The sequence below is a fragment of the Oryctolagus cuniculus genome, chromosome 10 (assembly GCF_964237555.1).
Source record: "Oryctolagus cuniculus chromosome 10, mOryCun1.1, whole genome shotgun sequence".
Lineage (NCBI taxonomy): Eukaryota > Metazoa > Chordata > Mammalia > Lagomorpha > Leporidae > Oryctolagus > Oryctolagus cuniculus.
Genome location: NC_091441.1, coordinates 34,419,772 through 34,442,356, shown reverse-complemented (window position 1 = coordinate 34,442,356; position 22,585 = coordinate 34,419,772). Strand labels below are relative to the sequence as shown.

The 22,585-nt window shown below is 35.5% G+C and overlaps 1 protein-coding gene and 1 pseudogene across 4 annotated transcripts in view; one reads left to right on the top strand and one right to left on the bottom strand.

Moving 5' to 3' along the window:
* The window catches only part of RIT2 (Ras like without CAAX 2), a 349,849-nt gene that overhangs the window by 141,406 nt on the left and 185,858 nt on the right, over positions 1–22,585 (bottom strand).
* LOC138843946 (phosphoglycerate kinase 1 pseudogene) lies at positions 9,486–10,692 on the top strand (annotated as a pseudogene).

The following is a 22,585-nucleotide window of genomic DNA, read 5'->3' as shown; positions in this document are numbered from 1 at the left end:
TTATTAGGGGTGGGTGCTTGGCACAGCATCTAAGATGCATACTATAATGTGTGCCTGTGTTTGAGTCCCAGATCTGCTTCCAATTCTAGCTTCCTGCTAATTGCACACTCTGGAAGGCATAAGGTGATGGCTTAACTAGTTGGATCAACGCTACCACACATATTCTGATTCAATTCTGAGCTCTTGTATTTGCTTGGCCAGGCCTGGCTGCTACACGTATTTAGGGAGCAATCTAGCCAGGAAATGGGAGATTCCTCTCCCTCTCTGTCTCTTTCTTCCTCTCTCTCTAAAAATACAGAAAAATAATTGACTAATGAATTACTGAAACAGAAATTTCTGGTAACTGCAGAGTTTATATTTGGTACAGTTCAGAGCATGGGGGAAGAGATGAACAACACAGCCCAGATCCAGTCCTGACACCAACCATCCCTCTCTACTTACTGCCCTTCCCCTGTACTGCATACAGCCTCAATCTTGGGTAAATATTTCTTTCGTATTCTAAAAATAGTCATTTACAATTGAATCAAACCATCAAAATATTCACATCCTTTCCTGGAGTTGTCATATCGTCTTATTTCCATATTTAAAACATTATTATGATATATAAATAATTTACTATGTAATTAAAATGTTTAACTTGTACTTTATGTATATTGTCAAAAAATAGCCAGTGCCCACATACCATCTACATACAGATTTTTACAGCAGTTTTATGCATAATTGCTAAACACCGTAAACAACCAACATGTTCTTAGGTAAATGGATAAACTCTGCTACACCCAGACCATGGAACATTATTCAGCTCTAAAAGGAAATGAGATACAATAAAATATAGGAGAAATTTAAATGTATATTATTATGTGAAAGAAGCCAATCTTAAAAAAAAAAGCTTAAAAGTCCAACTATATGACATTCTGACAAAGGTACAGCTATGGAGTCACTAAAAAGCTCAAGTTAAAGTGGAGGGAGCTATGAATAAGCTTAGCACAGATTTTTAGGGCAGCAAAGCTATAATCTGGTTCTGTAATGATGGATACTTATTATACATTTGTCAAAAACACATAGAATATACAACACTAGGAGTAAACTCTAGCACATTATAGATTTGGGATAATAACACAGTGTTGATATAGATTCATTGACTGTGGAAAGCTATCAATGTGGTGAGGAATGTCCATATTATGGGAAGCTGTGCACATGTGGGGCTGTACAGATGTGCAAACACTACCCATTCTGCTCAATTTTGCTGTGAATCAAAAAATACTCTTCAAAAATAAGGTTTACTAGCAGCAACAGCAAAATAACAACAAATGTGCCCAGGAAATGGCCGAGATTCTGTTAACTCCTGCTAAAGTTCATGGATAATTTCTCCAGTCTAAAATTTGATATTTCATTTCTGAACCCTATGACACTTCTCCCTTGGAACTCTAATTCTTCCCTATGTTTATAACTCATCTTGCACTCCTAAAACCTTTTCATATGGGTAGGCCCCATTTTCCCAGCTCAAGTGAATGCTTTTTTTGTAAAATCTAGTCCAGAGCTGGATTTAATATGATTAAGAAGTTCTCCGGAATTTATGAATTGTAATACTGGCTTAATTGGGGCCTATTGGATTATAGAGATTCTTAACCTATGGTTTAAAAAACTCTTCTCAGAATATCTTGCCGCTTCAGAGAAAATAATCCTGTTTAAGAGGCTGAAATCTTCATTTTTAAAGGGTTTTAGCCATATTAAATCGTATCTGCCATTGTGCTGTCTGATCCTTTAATGTTCAGAATCTGCAATTGCTTTGAATCTCAACAAAGCATAATACTTGAAAATGTAGCTGGAGAAACATAAAAGCTGTTTAGGAAATAAAGTAACTTTAGAATCATATATATAAAACATGCATTTATGATAAAACACTCAGGAGAAAACTAAGAACATCTGTTTTTCTTTTTACTAAAAATGATGAAATAAAATTACCTAAAATCTTACTCTCTTATAAAGGTATCATGTAACTCATTCTACTTTCTGAAATCTGAATATGAATTTCACGGGTTTGTATTATCTAGTATCTGGATGGTCTATTTTCTAAGTGGTTTAGGTTAGGTCACTTGATATGTGGAAACTAGCATTGATTGTTTCTGCTTATCACCTCAATCTCCATCAGGTTTTGAGGTTAAAAAAAATCATCACTACACTGTAGTGGCCTTTATTGCAGATTTATTACATTCAGATCATGGGCCCCAAAATCTAAAGCCCAAGGTGTCAGAGACCTAAGATTTACACTGAGCTTTTAAAAACTCTTTCAGTCTCTTCAATGCTTCTATAACAAAATACCTTACCTTGGACAATTTATAAGTATTGGAAATTTATTTCTGATAGTCCTAGAGACTAGGAAGTTCACAATCATGGCATCGGAAGCTTCATCGCCTAGTGAGGGAATGTTCTCAGCCTCCAAGATGGTGCCTTCTTGCTATGTCTTTACATGGCAGAAAGAGCAAGGCATAGTCTTCAACCTTCTCATCAGAACACTAATCCTACCAGTAAGGAAGAGATCTTGATTTCATCATTTATGAGAAGCCCTACTTCTCAAAACAATTATGTTGAGAGTTAAGATTCAACTTATGAAATTTATGCATACAACAATATTCAGACCATACCATTATCTACTTGTATGATCTCACAAACATAGGGTTGATCATTTTAGGAAATGAAATATACCATAAATGAAATAACACTTTTGGATCAGTTTTTCCATTTATAGGTAATTTCAATTATTTACAAGAGAGAGATTCCAAGTGTCTATAAAAACATAGATGGAAAGAAAGGCAGAAGGAGTCAAAGCTAGATTCATGGGCATCTTTCTATCTTAGGCAAGTATACTCCTATTCCTTTTATTTCTGCAAGATCATTTTTTTTTACTCTTATTGACAACTCATTCATAAAAATGTTGCTTAACTCCCTCAACTAAAATAATTGGAACTGAAATTTGAATGAACAATAATTCTTTTTTTTAACTTTTATTTAGTAAATATAAATTTCCAAAGTACAGTTTATAGATTACAATGGCTTCCTCCCCCATAACTTCCCTCCCACTCGCACCTCTCCCATCTCCTACTCCCTCTCCCATTCCATTCACATCGATTCATTTTCAATTCTCTTTATATACAGAAGATCGATTTAGAATATATTAAGTAAAGATTTCATCAGTTTGTACCCACACAGAAACACAAAGTGTAAAATACTGTTTCAGTAATAGTTATAGCATTACTTCACATTGGACAACACATTAAGGACAGATCCCACATGAGGAGTAAGTACACAGTGACTCCTGTTGTTGACTTAAGAATTTGACACTCTTGTTTATGGCCTCAGTAATCTCCCTAGGCTCTAGTCATGAGTTGCCAAGGCTATGGAAGCCTTTTGAGTTCGCTGACTTCAATCTTATTCCAACAGGGTCATAGTCAAAGTGTAAGTTCTCTCCTCCCTTCAGAGAAAGGTACCTCCTTCCTTGATGGCCCTGTTCTTTCCACTGGGATCTCACTTGCAGAGATCTTTCATTTAGGTCTTCCTTTTTCTTTCTTTTTTTTTTTTCCAGAGTGTCTTGGCTTTCCATGCCTAAAATACTCTCATGGGGTCTTCAGCCATATCCGAATGCCTTAAGGGCTTATTCTGAGGCCAGAGTGCTATTTAGGACATCTGCCATTCTATGAGTCTGCTGTGTATCCTGCTTCCCATGTTGGATCATTCTCTCCCTTTTTCATTCTGTAAGTTAGTATTAGCAGACACTAGTCTTGTTTGTGTGATCCCTTTGACTCTTAGACCTATCAGTGTGAACAATTGTGAACTGAAATTGATCACTTGGACTAGTGAGATGGCATTGGTACATGAAACCTTGATGGGATGGTATTGGAATCCCCTGGCATGTTTCTAACTCCACCATTTGGGGCAAGTCCAATTGAGCATGTCCCAAATTGTACCTCTCCTCCCTCTCTTATTCCCACTCTTATATTTAACAGGGATCACCTAAGAATAATTGTGTGTTAATTACAGAGTTCAACCATTAGTACTAGAACAAAAAAAATAATAAAATGGATGATAAAGTATTACATTGTACATCAACAGTCAGGACAAAGGCTGATCAAGTCACTGTTTCTCATAGTGTCCATTTCACTTCAACAGATTTCCCCTTTGGTGATCAGTTAGTTGCTGCCGATCAGGGAGAACATATATTTGGCCTTTGGGACTGGCTTAGTTCACTCAGCATAATAATGTACAATAATTATATTGTTCACAAAATAATTTATTCTAAAATATCAGATATTATTAAATGCCATTTATCATTGAGAGATTGTTAGCTGTGTTCAGGACAGCAAGCCTAATAGAGCTTTTTATCTATATTAGAGTGCATTAAATGGAGACAGTACAGTGTACTCAAGAGCCTTGTAGTTATACATGTCTCCTGTCACCTCCTTCTATTTCCTGGGGTGTCAATGACACATGAAAAGGGGAGAGGAAGGGATGATGGCATAGTCAAAGCAGTGAGTGCTACATAACACAGCTGATAAAACAAAAAGATTGTCCAGCAAAAGGCACACATGTCAAAGACATTTTCTTGGAGTTTCTTGGAGGCCAAATTCTAGCAGAAATCATTACATAATCAATGGGAATTGAATATTCAAAAAGATACATGGAAATATCTCAAGCTTCAGTGAAGACAAACTTATCTATGAAGTCAAGATCATGTGATGATCACGGAGTATATCACTACTTTCTGGTGAATATGTTAGCAGCAAAATAGTTAACAATATAGTTATCCTTAGAACTACGGACTTAGTTCTAAGGGTACAGTTTAAAAACTTGCCATTGGACCCCAAATCTTCCTAAGCTGGGTGGTAAAAATACCATCTTAAGTGTAAAAGTGATCATATGGATAGGATTAAGCCTCTAGTAATATTAATAGAATTAAAAAGTAGTGAATGCTCTAACTTGAGAAGCCGTCCACACAGGTGACTCAGAGAATGACAATAGCTTTAAGTAGCACTCTGACCTCAGAATCTGCCATTAAGGCATTCTGGTCTGGCTGAAAAGCCCAGGAGAGCATTTCAGGCATGCAAAGCCAAGTCACTGTCAAAAAATGTCCTACATGAAGGGCCTTGGTGGGTGAGCCCCCAGTGGAAAGAAGTGGTCATCAAAGGAGGGATTTTTCTCTGAAACAAAGAGAGAACTTTGCTTTGCTTATGGCATTGTCTAAATACTGACAGTTTGTGGATTCAAAAGGCTTCCATAGCCTAGGCAGCTCATGTCAAGAGCCTTGGGTGATCAATGACATGATACATGAGTGTTAATTGTTGAATTGACAACAGGAGTCACTGTGCACTAACTTCCCATGCAGGACTTCTGTCCTCAAAGAGTTTTATTATAATTATGTCTAAGTGCTTGCATAAGATATATCATTCTTGGGTGCTTCTTTCAAGTTAATTAAGTTTCAAAAAAAAAAAAAATAAAAGAAGTGAAATCAACTTTAAGGTGCAAAGATTTTGAATAGCCCTTGTCTCAACTATTGAGGAACAGTTTCTTTTTTTATTTTTTCTTCTGTGCAAATTGCTGAACTCTTTACTTAGTATAGAGTTGGTCTTCTGTGTATAAAGTTAATCGAATGGGACTGGGAATGGGAGAGGGAGGAGGAAGAGGGGTCGGAGTGTGGGTGGGAGGGGGAGTATGGTGGGAAGGATGACTATATTTCTAAAGTTGTGCTTTTGAAATGTATGGTTTGTATTCCTTAAATAAAAAATTTCTTTGGGAAAATATAGTTATCAGAACTATAATACAGAATAGAAGTTCAATCAGTATATGGGCTAAGCTATAAAAATTAATTAAAAATATTCTGAATATTTTTGACATTGACAAACTGTAGACTATGAAATTAATTCAAAATAAATAAAAGAAGCCAGTTAGAGTCAAAATTAAGACACAGTTATAATTTATAATTAAAATTAAACTATGCTATGTGGAAGAAATTATACTATCATATGATAAGCCAATCTATTTCTTGGAAAATGATAGATTTATTATGTACATAGATATATTTTTGAAGAATTTATAGAAGTCAACTTGTCTTAAAAAGGTCAACACTCTGGGCCAGATTTCTGGCATAGCAGGTCAAGCTACTTCCTGCAATAATAAGCATATTTCAAGTTCCAGGTGTTTCACTTGCAATCCAACTCCCTGCTAACACACCTGAGAAACACCCCCTACCACCCACATGGTAAATCCTGATGGGAGTTCCACTCTCTTGGCCTTGGCTTGTCCCAACCCTGGCTGTTGTGTGTATTTGGTGAGTGAACCACAGATGGAAGAGTCTCTTTCTCTCTCTCTGTCTCCTCTGTCTGTCTGTCTGTCTGTCTCTCTCTCTCTCTCTCTCTCTCTGTGTGTGTGTGTGTGTGTGTGTAATTCTGTTTCTCAAGTGAATTAAAAGCAATTCTTTTTAAGATCAGCACTGCCCATAGTTGTTCAATGAGAAACAATTTTCACAAAGGGATTAAATTTCTTCTTGCTTCCTCTCTCTAGGTAATCAGTACAAAAACAAATGTAGTTGGTAACTCATTCTATTTTAATGTTTTTAATACCTTAGTTTGGGAGGAGAAACCTCAAGGACAAAAGAAAGAAGAGTGAATTTCTCCTATTACCTTAAAGAGGAAATCTGAAGATAGCTTTATGATGAGGGGTTAATTAAGCTTTGGCGCTTTAATGTCATGCAATCAGAGAGAGGATGTGAATGGGAGCTTCTTTCAAGACTTTTTCACCTGATCTCAGTCTGTGGCTTTTCTTTTAGCTTTATTTTTCAACTATATCACTTTATACCATAATACTCAGAACCTCAATTATAATCTTTAGATTGTTTACCTCTTCTATTTTTCTGACATCAAGAAAATAATAATATATTTTTACATTTTTCAATATTGATTCAAAATTCTGTAAAAATAAATCACTTTTCACTTTTCCACATTACAATTTTAGGAAATTTTTTTGAACTCCTTTCAGTGGTATTCTTTTATTTGTACTTCATGTTCTGTTTGTCATTCTCTAAATTTAAACAGTTGTGGGGCCTGAAAGATATCTGAGTACAGATGTCAACATCCAAGTAATGGTGCTTGTGAAAATTCCCAAAGTAAAATAGTCACCATGCAATAATGTAATTGGACTCATGACATTGAGTACATTGGAGATGTAAAAGACTTTAAATGAAATTCAGTAAAGCTGTATTCTTCTTCATGATTTTTACTAAAGAGTTTCATAATGTTTGGAACGTCATTTGTGTTTGGTAAGTCTCATTGTCCACTTGTATGTAGTGAAAAGTCCGAGATTTCTATAAACTGACATAAAGTGATTAGTGATGATATTGAGTGTGAGGAACAAGTGGTAGAACAATCTATACATAGGAAGACCTTGAAAGGCACACAGAAACATCCGGATGAGAAAATCCAAATTGGTAAGGCAATCAAAGGTGCATTTCATGTTTACTAGTATAGTTATATTTTTTAAAAAGTTTGTTTGCATGTATCACTTGCGAAAAGAAATAGTAAATATCTACCTCAAACTTAATCTGCAAAGCCAATGATTTAGAAATTTTCTTCCATGGTATGTCCCTCAATGGCCATTTTTCAAAAAATTATTCTAACTAACTTCATTTCATGGAGCAAGGAAAGTAATTGTTCATCACATTCTGAAGGAACTTCATTATTATTGTATTCTCTTCTGTTTTTCTTTTAAGTCATTTCCTTCTCCTCACCCTTCCTTGTAATTGGAATAAAATCTTAGATGCTTCCTTTAAATCTTTTTTATGGCTAACATTCTTCATTTTCTTCATAGTCAGAGAAATTTGAACATCTTTTTCTGTTTTTAATCCTTTGAGTCTGACTTTTTAAGAAAACAAGTTTCTTCTTTGTAACTGATATATAAAAATTGTACATATTCATGGGACATCATTGATCTTTCAATACATGTATATATTGTCTAATGTCTAATCAAGGTGAACATATCTATCTCCTTAAACATTCATCACTTCTTTAGAGTGAAAACATTCAAAACCCTTAATTGACACTACTACTCCAAAAACTCTTGATTGCATACAAACTGATAGTAGATCAGTTGATAGTAGATTCAATTGATTTAAGACAGATTTTAAATTTTTATTACTTTTATTTGAAAGGCAGAGAAACAGAGACAGAGAGAGATGCACAGAGACAGAGGTAGATAGAAATTTTATGTCTACTAGTTTACTCCTTAAATGTCCACAACAGCTGAGATGGGTCAGGTTGAAATCAGGTGACAGATCCAACCACTCGAGCCATAACCTGTTCCTTTCCAGGGTGCTCATTAACAGGAAGATAAAATTGGAGGCAGGGCTGGAATTTGAACCCATGCACTCTAATGTGGAAAACAGATGTCCAAGTGGCAGATTAAGCACTGTGCCAAGGCCCACCCCATCTAAGGAGTTTTAAAAATTAAATCATCTTTGCTGGTATTAGTGAGCTTCTATGTATGTTATCACTTATGACACGAATGCAACACACTGGAGTAGAACAAAGCTGTTAACTGAAAGTCATTAGTTGTATTTTCCAATCTTGGGTTAAGTAATAGCTCTGTGGCCTTAGGAAATTCACCTCACTCTGACTTTCTTTCCATATCTGAAATTAGCTTACCTGGGTTTATTTCAATAACATAACTTTGGAATTTTTAACTGTGCAGTCCTCGGCAATGGTGCTCAGTAAGATGTGACTTCCTGTTTGTCTTTAGCCTGTCATGATTCTCTATCTTTTCTGAGACCAGCCTGCAAATCATATGATAACAGCAAGATTCTGAAGATGCTTACACTATCATTGGAAGAAAACAGTGAGAGGATGTGTCATTTCTCGCCTCTTTACATTTTCATATGGATCCACTGACAGTGTATCTGCCTCTCTCATCATCTATCAACCCCTAACATTATAACTACAGAGTCAGCCTTGAGGAAGATAGACTTGCTACATCAGACTCACCTGATAGAACTGGGAAATGTAAAACTGGAATAGCTGATGATGGGAAAAGTTAGGCCAGGAGAGGCTTGAGGGTTTCACCTCATGCCCAGAGGGACCAGAAAGGGCTGTGGAGGTAAATAAAGCATCTGAGAATGCTTAAGAACTTTATGATTGGAAAAGAGCGGGCCTCAGAGTATAAAATATCTGCACAGTATAGCACATGATAGTGAAATCACCCGAATGGCAAAAAAAGGTGACGGGGAAGACTGAGACAACCTTACTGTTTTGTGTATAAAGCACATATATACATATAGCAAATAAACCAATGTAAATATACTCATGGTATGTGTGGGGAGGAGTGATTAGAGAAAAATGTCTAGTCTTATGCTTGCATTGGGCCTGAGTGCATGTTGGTCTCTGTCTTGTCCATACCCTGACACTGTGCAAACCCTGTCCTCTCATCTCCACTACATTATCAAGATGATAATTTCTATTAAGCTGACTCTGGACAAGCCTGAAGTGAAGGGGAAATGTGTTGTAATGAGAGTGGACTTCAATGTTCCTATGAAGAACAACTAGAAAACAAATATACAGAGGATCCAAGCTGCTATTATAAGTATTAAATTTTGCTTGGACAATGGAGCTAAGTCAGTTATTCTTTTGAGCCGTCAGGGCAGCCTGATGGTGTTCCTGTGCTTGACAAGTACTCTTCAGAGCAAGTTGCTGTATGAGCCAGATCTCTGCTGAGCAAGGCTGTTCTGTCCTCGAAGGACCGTGTGGGCCCAGAAACGGAGAAGCCTGTGCCAGGCAAACTGCCATGCCTGTCACCTTGCTGGAGAACCTCTGCTTTCATGTGGAGTAAGAAGGGAAAGGAAAAGATGTCTGGGAACAAGGTTAAAGTGGAACCACACAAAATAGAAACTTTCTAGCATCACTTTCTAAGCTAGGGGATGTCCGCGTCAATGACACTTTTGGCACCGCTCACCAGGCCCATGGCTTCATGGTGGGACTCAGTCTGCCATAGAAGGCTGATGGTTTTGTAGGAAGAAGGAGCTGAAACACGTTTCCAAGGCCTTGGAGAGGCCAGAGTGATCTTTCCTGGCTACTCTCGGCATAGCTAAAGCTGCTGACATGATCCAGCTGATCAGTAATATACTCAACACAATCAATTAGATGATTTTATCTTTTTTAGGTGCTCAACAACATGGAAATTGGCACTTCTCTGATGAAGAGTGAGCCAAGATCATCAAAGATCTAATGTCCAAAGCTGAGATGAATGGTGTGAAGATTACCTTGCCTGCTGACATTGTCACTGCTGACAAGTTTGATAAAAATACCAGGACTGGCCAAGCTACTGTGACCTCTGGCCTATCTGCTGGCTGGCTGGGCTTGTATTGTGGTCCTGAGAGCAGCAAGAAGTATGAGGCCATTGTCAGGCTAAACAGATTTGTGGAGTGGATCTGTGAGGATATTTGAAATGGAAGCTTTTGTCTGGGGAACTAAAAGCCCTCATGGAAGGTGGTGAAAGACATTTCTAGGGGCTGCGTCACAGTTATAGGTGGTGGAGACACTGCCACTTGCTGTGCCAAATGGAACACAGAAGATAAACTCAGCTACAAGAGCAATGGTGGTGGTGCTCCTGGTAGGGAAAGTGCTGACAGGGTTGGATGCTCTCAACAATATTTAGTAATGTCCTGCCTTTTGCTTCCCATTCATACCCCTAAGTCAGCTTGGTATTTTCTGCATCTCCACTTGGCATTAGCTAAAATCTTCCCCAACATGAAGATTTAACTAGTGGCCAAGAGCTGCAACAGCACCAGGAACACTTAAACAGTTGCACAGCTTCTCAGCTCATCTTTAATTCACCCTGCATTCACTTACATTCTTCAAGATCTCATTTAAATGTCTTAATGATGAGATGACTGCGCATGCTAGGATGCATATATTTATATTTTACCTGTTAAAAGAAAGTGAGCTGTGTTATCTTAGTTCTCCTTTTGAAGACCCTTATTCTGATTAGCTTTGTCACTGTGTCTCTGTTCAGCTTGGAAACAAGATCAAATTCTAATTGTATGTAGATGGTCAAATTGTTGATGTCTTAAACAATAAACGTGTCCACTGAAAATGCAAAAATAAAAAAAAAGAAATATATAAAACAACTTCAGGGGAGTTATAAAGAAAAAAGCCCAAAGAGAGAAAAGCACAGCTTTAATTCCATTTTAAACTAGGCTGTCAAGTATAAAGATATTTGAATAATTAGGACTAGGGATGGAGTGAGATTCTTGATGTAGTGATGTAAATAATAAGTGATTTGTTCCTTGCATTTTCTCCTGAGGAAACTAAATTCTGTGTAGTTAACATCTTGCAGCAAGTGGTGATTGTCTACAAAAAGCAGAAGCAGAGATAGTAGTGATAAATTCCTACAGAAGACATTCCTAAGAGAAAATGATCCAGGGTTTGGACATATGTCATTGCCCTGGAGGTTTGTCTTCTTAGGAGAAGAAGGTTGGGGAATGCCAGCAATTGACAGTTTTCTTTGAAAACTTACAAGTTTAAGCACTGAGGATGAAACCACACCCATACTAAATAGGTAAGCGTGTCACTATTTTTGTAGTCACATATTTTGTTTCAAATTGGGAAACAACTGAGAGTGTCAGAAAACACTAAAATAATGAATATTATATAATATCCTTGAATTTGTAATAATTTTGAATTTGAAATAATTTCAAATTTATGGAACATTTAAAACATGTTATTTTGCAACATTTCCTTTATTATTCTCTCTTTATTATATAGTAAATATTCAAGTTTCACCACTTGTCCCCAAGATGTTCTTTATAACATGTATTCCTGATGCAGAATCCAGTTCTGGTTCACAATCTGTATATGTGTTTCCTGTCTGCAGTCTCCTTTTCAGGCCTATTCCTTAGTCTTTCTTTGTTACAAAAAACAAGTGGTGAAGGAGATGACCAATTATTTTGTAGGAAGTTCTAGATATGGGATCTGCTAATACTTTATTGTAATTATATTCAATGTATACATTGTTGGGTAGTAATTTCATGTTTCTTTCTCAATGCCCCTCAGTGGAAGCACAAATGCTCTTTTTCTCAATTATTGAAGTTTAGTTTTATCACTTGGTTAAGGTGGTGGCCAATACAGACACCACTGAAAAAATTCCACTAATCTCCTTCTAATAAATAAGTAATTTTTTAGAAGTTGTTTGCTGACTATGTAAATAATTTATTCCTCATCAAACAATGACCCAATAGCATTAGCACCTATTATGATTATTATTTATATTAATTATACATTTTGAATATTTATTTACTAATAGGTTATTTTATTACATTGATAAAATATTTTACTTAAAACCAAGCTTGAGAAAGATAATTCTAATTACAGGAAAGACATTAAATAGCTCTCGTTGATAGGAAAACAGGCATAAATTGAGATTGTGCTAGGAAATCAGGGTGCACGGTAACTTTAGATAAGTCATATACTGAGAATAAGGGATCAGAACAGCCAAAAGTCACCTCAGTCCATACAGTAGGGATTGCAAAGTCAAAATCACCATGAGCACTGAGTGAAATAATGTAAGATGTCACCCAGCAGTAGTCAGTTCTGTGCTGTTGTGAATACAACCACATTTAAAGTAAAATGTTAAGTCCTGGTTTTCTTATTTTGTTAAATGTGTGGATCACATTATTAGGGCTGCTGTAACAAATTACTAGAAACTTGATGGTGTGAAAACAGAAATTCCCTCACAGTTCTGGAGGCCATCAGTTTGAAATGAAGGTACAAGTAAGGCCTTTCTCCCGCTGAGGGCTCCAGGGGAGAACTCTCCCTTGCCAGTCATTGTTTGGGCTTTCCTAACTATGTCTCCTCTTAGTCCTGACTCAGCGCTATTTCTCAGTATTTGGCCATTTATTCATCGTACTGGAAACATACTTCTAGTATCTGTTTATGAAAAGGCTCATCAACCTTGAAGCTTCAGTTCAAGTTAGTTCTTACTACTGTAATCTCCTTTATCAATATTCATGATCAAACGTGTGAGGTAATATAATCCTGAAGTGCATCAAGAGCTCAGCTTTGCAACACTCATTTTCTTTGTTTCCTGGCAATATGCACTTCTGGCATCTAAGATCAAGGTGTGCAGCCTGTGATTGGCTGGAGCTCAGTTTTTGGGATTGGCAGACCCTCAGCTATTTGTTACAAAATACATTCTAAATTCAGAGTTTAGTTTGTTTATTTTTTATTTTTAGCTCATTTTTGTTTCTATAAGGTGAAAAAATTTTATGTATTTCATTACAGATCCAGAAACATAATGATACTTCCCACCCTACCCTCCACCTACCCCTGTTCTCACCCTCTCTTCCCCTTCCCCTCCTATTCCACTTTAGTTTATTATGTATGGATAAAAGTAAATATATGGCCCAGGAAAACTTGTTTAGAAAAATTAAAGCTATATATCTCTATAAAAGCACATGCTTCAACATTGTATTACATATTATAATCCCATATATTATTAAGTTGAATAAGTTAGCTCAATTAAGTATAAAACCACATAATTCCAAAACAATTAATGAATTTGAATTAATGAAGGAAGTTGAACCACTGGAAATTAATTAAGCTGATTATTAACTAAACCCCAGTAATAATATTTAATGCCAATTAGTGCATAGAATTCACACTATATTTCTTAATCTAAATTAAACATGTGATTAAGAAATTTAAGATAATTTATTTTTAATAAGGTGCTTTTCATTCTTTAAAATTTAATGCTGTATAATTTTGGGGGAAATTTCTGCTTCTCTTGGGTAGAAGATATCATTGTAATACCTCATGTGTGATAGACATTGTGTAATCATTTAATGAATTTTAAAATTAAAATGAAGCCGCTGGGGTTTTTCACAAAGTCTACCTTAGAACCAGGAAATCTAAATAGAAAGTCAGTTTATCAGTTCATGCAGTCACAGGAATCTGTTAAATTAACCTGATCCCCAGATCCAAATGACTAGGCTTAAGGTGTGACAGGTTAACACAACGAACCTCATCAAACCATATCTTTCGGTAGAGAAGAAGATAAAGAAGGCACCTGCAAATACCCCTTAGTCAAAGCGGTTTGTTTTTGATGGTGCTAGCTATATCTGGACAATATACCAACATATCCCTGGTTCAAGCTTCTAATATGGGTTCCCCTAAGAGGATTAATGTTCTATTAAATAATTCTTTTTTCTTAAAATCAATGTTGATAGTATTCACAGTAACAAGATATGTGGGAGATAACACAGATTCAACTTTGAAGTCTCATTTAGAAGGGTTGGAGAAGAAAGAAAATTTGAGGTTCAGGTGAAAATTAGAGTCAGGAAATTGTATCACTGAGGAAATAGCTAGAAATGGAATCACAAAGAGGGTCAAGGAGGTGAGTCCTCCAAACTGGCTCTTGACGCGAGAAACACAGAACTCTGAGCATTCCTGCGACCCTTTAGGAGATCTGTAAGGTCAAAACAATTCTCATCCAAATGTTGCTATTTTCTTTGGCTTTTTCACTGTGCTGGCATTTTTACTGATGGTACAAGGGCAATATTGGGTAAGATTGCTGGTAGTTTAGCATGAGTGAGGCAGTGGCACCAAACTGAAGTAGTATTGTTCTATTATTTGCTATCACATTCTCACAGTATAAAGAATGGAAGTTTAAGAATAAACTTGATGAAGTGTTAAACATTATTATTGCATTAAATATTGATGCTTGAGTTCATATCTTTTTAATATTTTGTGTAATGAAATAGGAAGTATGAATAAAGCAGTTCCACCAAGGTAAAATTGTTGTCCTGTATTAAAGCTCTTGTACAATCAGTTACGACCTGAACTAGCTCCTGTTTTTGCTTGAAAGAATAATTAGCAGTTGAACCATAGTTATTCAAATTTGTGTCTCTGGTATATATTATGTTAGTAATTAAGGGAGTGAAATGTTCATTGCAAGAACAGCTGAACATATTTGTGACCAACAATAAAATTTAAGAACTGCTGCTTTATGTTTCTTTTCTGTCAAATGTATATAAATATTTCATAATGTTGGTTAGTAGATAGGTATGTAATAGAACTCTAAAGCTAATTAAGAGAAACATAAGTTGAGAGGAGGACAATGGAAAATTGCAATCAGAGCAATATCTATGGGGAGCTTCAATAATACCAAGAATATTCTGCTTCTTAAGTTGGTGTGATATTTATAGAGGTACATTTTATTCTTGTGTACTTTTAAACTTTTTATATGTATAGATATACATATTTACATCTTCTATTTTATGAGTAGCTCAACTGTTTGAGAAGGTACGTATTTGATTCCAAATGACAATTTGTTTGAAAGTTAAAGTGGGAAACTTCTGAGACTCCAGGGTTTCATACTAATACCTTGTTTATCAAGAGAATAAAAACACCTAATAATTTTGGGCTTTCTTAGGAAACATAGATAAATATAATGGTGGAAAACTGGAAGCTAATAAAATAGAAATATAAGTTCTAATTTTCAAACAATAAATGAGATTGATAAGGAATGATGAATAGTTAAATGATGGTAGAAATAAATTAAAAGAGAGACAAATATGCCATAAATAGGAAACATTGAATAAATATAAAGTTATTAATAATTACAATGTATGCAGATACAATCATATTGTCTTCAAATGATTCTTTAAAATTGGATTGAAATGAAAACAGAGGCTCTTTATGTGCTACTTATATTAAGGAGAATTTAAATGAAATGACTAATGATAAAAGGACAAAAAAGGAAACAGTATATTAATAGAATATGAGGTTTAAAGCATGAAAAATTTGTAGGGAAACATAAAAATAATAGCAAAAGAAACAATTTTGAGGATTCAAAAATCATATACTAATATACTTTAACAATAATCTTGAATATGATGCAAAATAAGAATATTACAAGAAAAATGGCAAATCTGCAACTTTAGTGTTATCTTTTAATGTGTTTCAGGATCTAATAGAGAACCAATATAAAATCCATGTAATTCATAAATGTATTGATATATAAATAAATAAAACAGAAAGGTTAATAGGTAGATGGAGAGTTACACCTATTCTAAAAGCTCCAAAATAAAGAAGATATTTCATTTTTATGCAAGTAAAATTTAAATAAACTGACCATTTATTAGCTGAAAAAAATTTTCATTTTAAATAATTGGTTTCATAGAATTAAAGATCTCTTCCTCCAAAATGACTAAATTAGAAAGAAGTGTATAGATAAAGCAGACATTCATGTTTGGAAACTAAAAAAAATTAAAACAATTTATATAGATTTTATTCAACCTAAATGAAGTTATGATACTTATTTTTAGAAACAAAGATTATTATATTATCACTATAACAAACAGCATGCCTGCACACCAGTCCATCAGTCCTATCATCACCACTATCCTTCTTCACCAAAAGCAAATAAGTCAAGTTGAGAAAGTATCATAAGAGGTTTTTGTTTGTTTGTTTGTTTGTTTTTTGACAGGCAGAGCGGACAGTGAGAGAGAGAGAGACAGAGAGAAAGGTCCCCTCCAATGGCCACCGCGGCCGGCGCACCGCGCTGATCCGATGGCAGAGCCAGGTACTTATCCTGGTCTCCCATGGGGTGCAGGACCCAAGTACTTGGGCCATCCTCCACTGCACTCCCTGGCCACAGCAGAGAGCTGGCCTGGAAGAGGGGCAACCAGGACAGAATCTGGCGCCCCCACCGGGACTAGAACCCAGTGTGCTGGCGCCGCAAGGCGGAGGATTAGCTTAGAGAGCCGTGGCGCCGGCCATAAGAGGTTTTAATAAGCCTTCAAGAAACATAATTCTATCCATTTTACAGTACCTACAGATCAAGAAAGAAAGCTGCCAAACTTATTTTATGGGTCATTGTGACAAATATGTCAAAACTGGACAGGGGGATTCCCACAACAAAATTATAAACATATCTACCAAAGAAATCCCAAGCAAAAAATAAGCAAATCAGTAAAAACAATTCTGATAAAAATCAAAATAGGATTTCTAATGAAAGTGTGCAAACTTACTCCAAAAGGCATATGAAAGCATAAACATCCACAGATAAATAATACAATTACAAAAGCAAGAAATTCACCATAAAAATTAGGAAGATATTGTTATCCTACAAATTTATAATGAATTATGTTTCTATATTAATTTTAATTAGTAATGTATAAGAAGACAATGGAATGATTAGTGTTATAGAAATGTATCTATGAACACATGAGCACTTACTTTGTGTAATACTGAAAATATCTGATATTTGGTCACAATAGATTCTTATAATGGAAAAAATACTAAGTCTAGCTTATACCAATATACAAATCAAATGTTAAATCCATTAATAATCTAATGTCAAATTCAAAACATCATCATTATTATATTTATTCTAATACTATATTTTATTACTCTACTATATAGTACTTTTATCAGAAAGAGATAAAGAGAATATATTTGTGGCTTCAAGCAGGAATGATTTTCAAGCTGCTTAATAACAAGTACAAAATGGGCATCAATGAATCAGAATAGAAGCTCACCCTGACATTTGAATAGAGTCCTGTGGGTCTTTGCATCCAGAGATGCTTATCCTTAGTTCTTGGACCTTAGGGAAATTAAGGTAGGGACATGAGAAACTACGGCAGCAGCGGGCACTAGAGCAGCAGGAAACCCAGTGGTCTGGGAGGTGACTATTAACAAAGGCCACACAAGTATTTTATATTTTAACAACAAATCGGATGTGCAGTACCATTGTGTACCAACAACATTAGTCCTGCCCTGCTAAGGTATAAGCTTTTAGGTAAATAACAAATTATAACTCACAAAGGGAACTTGAAATAGTAACGTACAAATAGAATAACAGACTGAGTTGTACAATCATAGCATAAAAATCACAAAGAATCAGGATATATAAGAAAAGCCTATAATTAATAAAAAGTAGATTAAATGAATAAAAACATGGGAAAAATGTATGAGACAAGAGACACCAAATTTTCATGCAAAATGCCAACCTAATTAATAATGATGAGAATAAAAATAAAAAAAATGAGATGAAATTTCACATGTTTTGAGGAGATGGTACATAAATGTTCATGCCACGTTGCAGGTAATGCAAAAAAACTGAAGGAAACATTTTATAATGGATTGATAGACAAATTTAAGTACATTTTAGAGTATTATTATATAGGCATTAAAATAATGAGCTCATTGTATATACTAACATAGATAGCAATGCCACAATATTGTGAAATAAGAGAAAGATGCAAACATGCACATGCATAAATATACCTATATATCTTATCCATATTCTTTGTATATGAACATGCATATATGTATCCCATAGGATGATTTGTTTGTATCCTATATGATGATTTTATATTTGCATATCACAATAGGTAAGACAATTCCTATTTATTTCTATGTATACTTGCTTTGTAAGCATATAAAAATATGTATTTTATTGTATTGACTATTCCTGCTCCAAAAGAACAAGATTGTAGGGATGATGAGAAAAAATTATGAGAAAAAACAGAGCAGAAAAGAGGCTGGCCTTAGCAAGAAGCTGAAATAAAAGCTGAGGAAGAAAAAAGAGGAATGTATATTTATAAGCATGATTTTCATTTCATTAAAGAGAAATAACTGAAGCAAATTTAAATATACATAGCTACTTATACATATCTTCTCCCTGGAGTATTTTCACTTTAAGCTAGTCTCTTTTAGAATGAAAGTTTTCTTTTCCTCTATTGAATATCAAGCTTAATAAGCAGCAAAAGATGGGGTGCCCAGCCAGGCAGTGTTCACATTACATTTGCAGTAATATGCTCTGCCCGTTATTACAGCTCTATTTGCCATCTGGCAGCAACCAAATCATTCAAGTTTTCTTTTATTCTCAAAATAAAAACTAAGGCCATCTCTCATAATGTCTCATGTTTATACAGACACATATAATGCTGACTATGTAGCAAAACAGAATCATAAAACAGTCAAAATCCTGTTACATTAATGTTATTTATCACCATGTGAATTTATTTATAAGAAATATCCCATTTGATTATAAGAAAGGAGTCCTTTTTTCTTGATCATGCCTAATTAAAAAAAAAATTTAGAAGAAAAAATGGTAAATCTTCATTCAAATAGAAGCATGATATATTTAAGGCACTCCAATGATAGATCGGAAAACAGATGATATACATCATTAATTGCTGTGTATAAAATTCCACACTTCAAAATCTGTCTTGCCTGCCCCAAATTCAGTCTTATAATTATGAAAATAGCTTTATTGTCTTCACTAAGATAACCAGTAGTGAAAACAAAAGCAGCTTTTCAAGCTATTTCTGTTCTTCTCATACAACACTGAAGACCTAAACTGGCCAAAATTCCTTTCTTTCTGCCATCATTCTCATCATCAACCTCAGAATCCAAAGCTTTAGCGACTGTACTCATTAATTTTTTTAATGGCCTTTTCTCAGCTCAGCATGAAGATGTTCTATGGGGTCATTATCTCAAACTTTCAGTTTCCACCCTTTCCCCTTCAATTTTTGTTCAAGACAAAAAGAACAGCAAAATCTGTGTCTCTGTATTCACTAAAGTTTCTTTTCCTGCAGGAAATATCTTTTTTTTTTTTTTTTCTGATTTGTGTGAGCTAGTTCCTCCTTAAATTAGGAACACAGAGGAGCTGTGTAGGCAGATGTATAAACAAATGGACTTGTTGGGGAAAGTACATATGCGCTGACAAGTGCCTAGATCACAACATGAGGGCACACCAATGTCTAAATTTCAAAAGCACAGGAAGTAGGGAAGAACTTGGCATGACAGAGGTGCACAAGGGCCACATCTAGATGGGATAGAGCTTCAGAATATGCTGTCTAAATTGTTGTAGCTGTTGAGCACAAGGGGAAAAGATGTTATCAATTGCCAACCGATTTGGAAAAAAACAAAGACCAACCTCAAGGCAGAAATCCACTAATGATGCTTAACACAGGCTGGATAGACTCTATTATAACCATTATCTCACCAAACAAAACTGACTCAGCGTTGCCCAACTTCTATCAAATATTAAGGTGGTTCTTTATTCTCCACATCCCTGAAAAAGGCTGGATAGGTAAATTTTGGTTGTTATCGGAAACAGCAGACTTTCTGGGCCAGACCCCGGCGCAATTAGCTCACAGATCTATTTTAAAAAATAAAACTTAAAATTCAATTACATTCATGGCATTTAAATTAACTCATGGCAATTTGGAACAGCTAGCTCTATGCAAAACCTACAAGCTCTAATCACTCTGGCAGAGAGTCTGCTGGCCAAAGAACAAATACGCAGGTAAATCATGAGGGTAAATACTCTTCTGGCAATTGCTGACCTGATAATACTGAACAGCTCCTCCAAGGAAACAAACCAGCAGAGCTGGAAAGACTACACAAAAGCAACTTTTCTTGGAGTGGTAGTGAGTTACTAAGAACTAAGGAACTATAGTGACATCATGTAGAGTACAAGAAGTAATGTCAAAGCGAAGAGACAATGATCTGGAACTTCCTGGTCCACAGAGGTACACACCTATCCAATGATAACCAACTGGAGCCCAGATACCCACAAAAGTGGCCACCTAAATTGTAACTCAGGGACTGTCAAAGAGGTTGGAAGAGGTTGGAAGGCATCACTCAGGATTTGCGTTGGGGCCCAAACATCCTTACCCCAAGGATGAATTAAAGTAGATGAGACCCAAAAAGGTCTGTAACCCAGTATCCAATCATCTAATTCGTGACTGAATTGAATTGATGTGGGATTTTTAGTCATCTCAGTCATCTACCAGAGTAACAGTGACTATCAAACCAAGAACTTTAAAGAAGGAAAAGAAGGCATTAGGGACTTGCTTTGTGGCAGAGTGAATAAAACTGCCACCTGCCATGCCAGCATTCCCTAAGGGTACTGGTTCATGTCCTGGCTGTGCCACTTCTGACCCAGCTTCCTGCTAATGGCCTGGTAAAAGCAGAAGCAGTAGAAGATACCCCAAGTACTTGGGGCTCTGCTACTTATGGGAGACCCAGAAGAAGCTTCTGGCTCCTGGCTTTAGGCTAGCCCAGACATTGCAGTTATAGCCATCTAAGGGGTGAACCAGAGGCTAGAAGATTTCTCTCTGGGTCTCTCCCTCTCTTTGTAATTCTGACTTTCAAATAAATACATAAATTGCAAAAGAAAAGAAGGAATTATTAAATGGATCCATAAAAGTAGTTACATATCACAAGTGTTTAATAACTGTGTTTAGTAATTCAAGTGACAATTTTTAGCCAAGAGTTGAAATTTTAAAGATGAAATTTCTAGAATTATACAAAAAATAAAGTTAAGAACTCAGTAGCTGGAAGAATACAGGAGTGGGGAATTAAAGAAGGGAGGGGGGCGTCGCTGTGGTGTAGCTGATAAAGCCACCGCTTCCAATGCCTGCATCCCATATGGACGCCAGTTCGAGACCCGGCTTCTCTACTTCCAATCCAGCTGTCTGCTATGGCCTGGGAAATCAGTAGAAGATGGCCCAAGCCCTTGGGCCCGTGCACCCATATGGGAGACCAGAAGGAAATTCCTGGCTCCTGGCTTCGGATAAGTGCAGCTCTGGCTGTTATGGCAAATGGCAAATTGGAGAGTGAACCAGTGGATGGAAGACCTCTCTCTGTCTCTCTCTCTCTGTCTCTCTCCTCTCTCTATCTCTCCTTTCTGTGTAACTCTGACTTTCAAAAAAATAAATAAATCTTTTTTTAGAAAAAAAAGCAAAGAAGTGAGAAGTGTGATACAGGGAGCATGGTGAAGAACATCTTCAAAATAACAATTAGATTAATATGTGACATTCTAACAGACTATGAATATCATAAAACACAGTGTTCACATTGTTAAGTGAAACTAGTTGCCAACAAAGACAGATGTACATGTAATATTGCGCCAAGAGGATATATTCATAGCAAATATGCATAGGATATTTATCAAAATTATAAATGAAATATTATAAATCAACACTATACAATTCAAAGAGCTAAAATTGTACAGACTATATCCTTTTAAAATCAGAGAAAATTGATGGAATTTAAAAACAAATGGAAGCTAGCAATTTATTATATCATAAGAAATTAAGAGCTATACTTTTGAAAAAACTCATGAGTTCAAGTAGAAATGACAATGAAGTTGGGAAATACTTTGAAATGAATAATAATAAAAACATCACTTGAAGAAATTTAGAATAAAACTATACATTAAAAGCCTTCTTTAGTTGGACAGTTATAACCTTATATTCATAAGTTTTAAAAAAAGATGGATGAAAACCAATCATTCCATAACATTCTGTAGCATTCAGAAACAGAATTGCAAACTAAATTCCAACAAATTAGGAATAAGAAATAATCAAATAAAGAGTAGGGAATAATGAGATGGAAAATTTCCAGCATAACATTAACATAATTAGATATGAAGAATAATATCTTGATATTATTTAATCCATGAATGCATGGCATGTTTTCCATATAAAATGAATCTATGGAATTCACTTCTAATAAAATAAAACAAGTTAAAA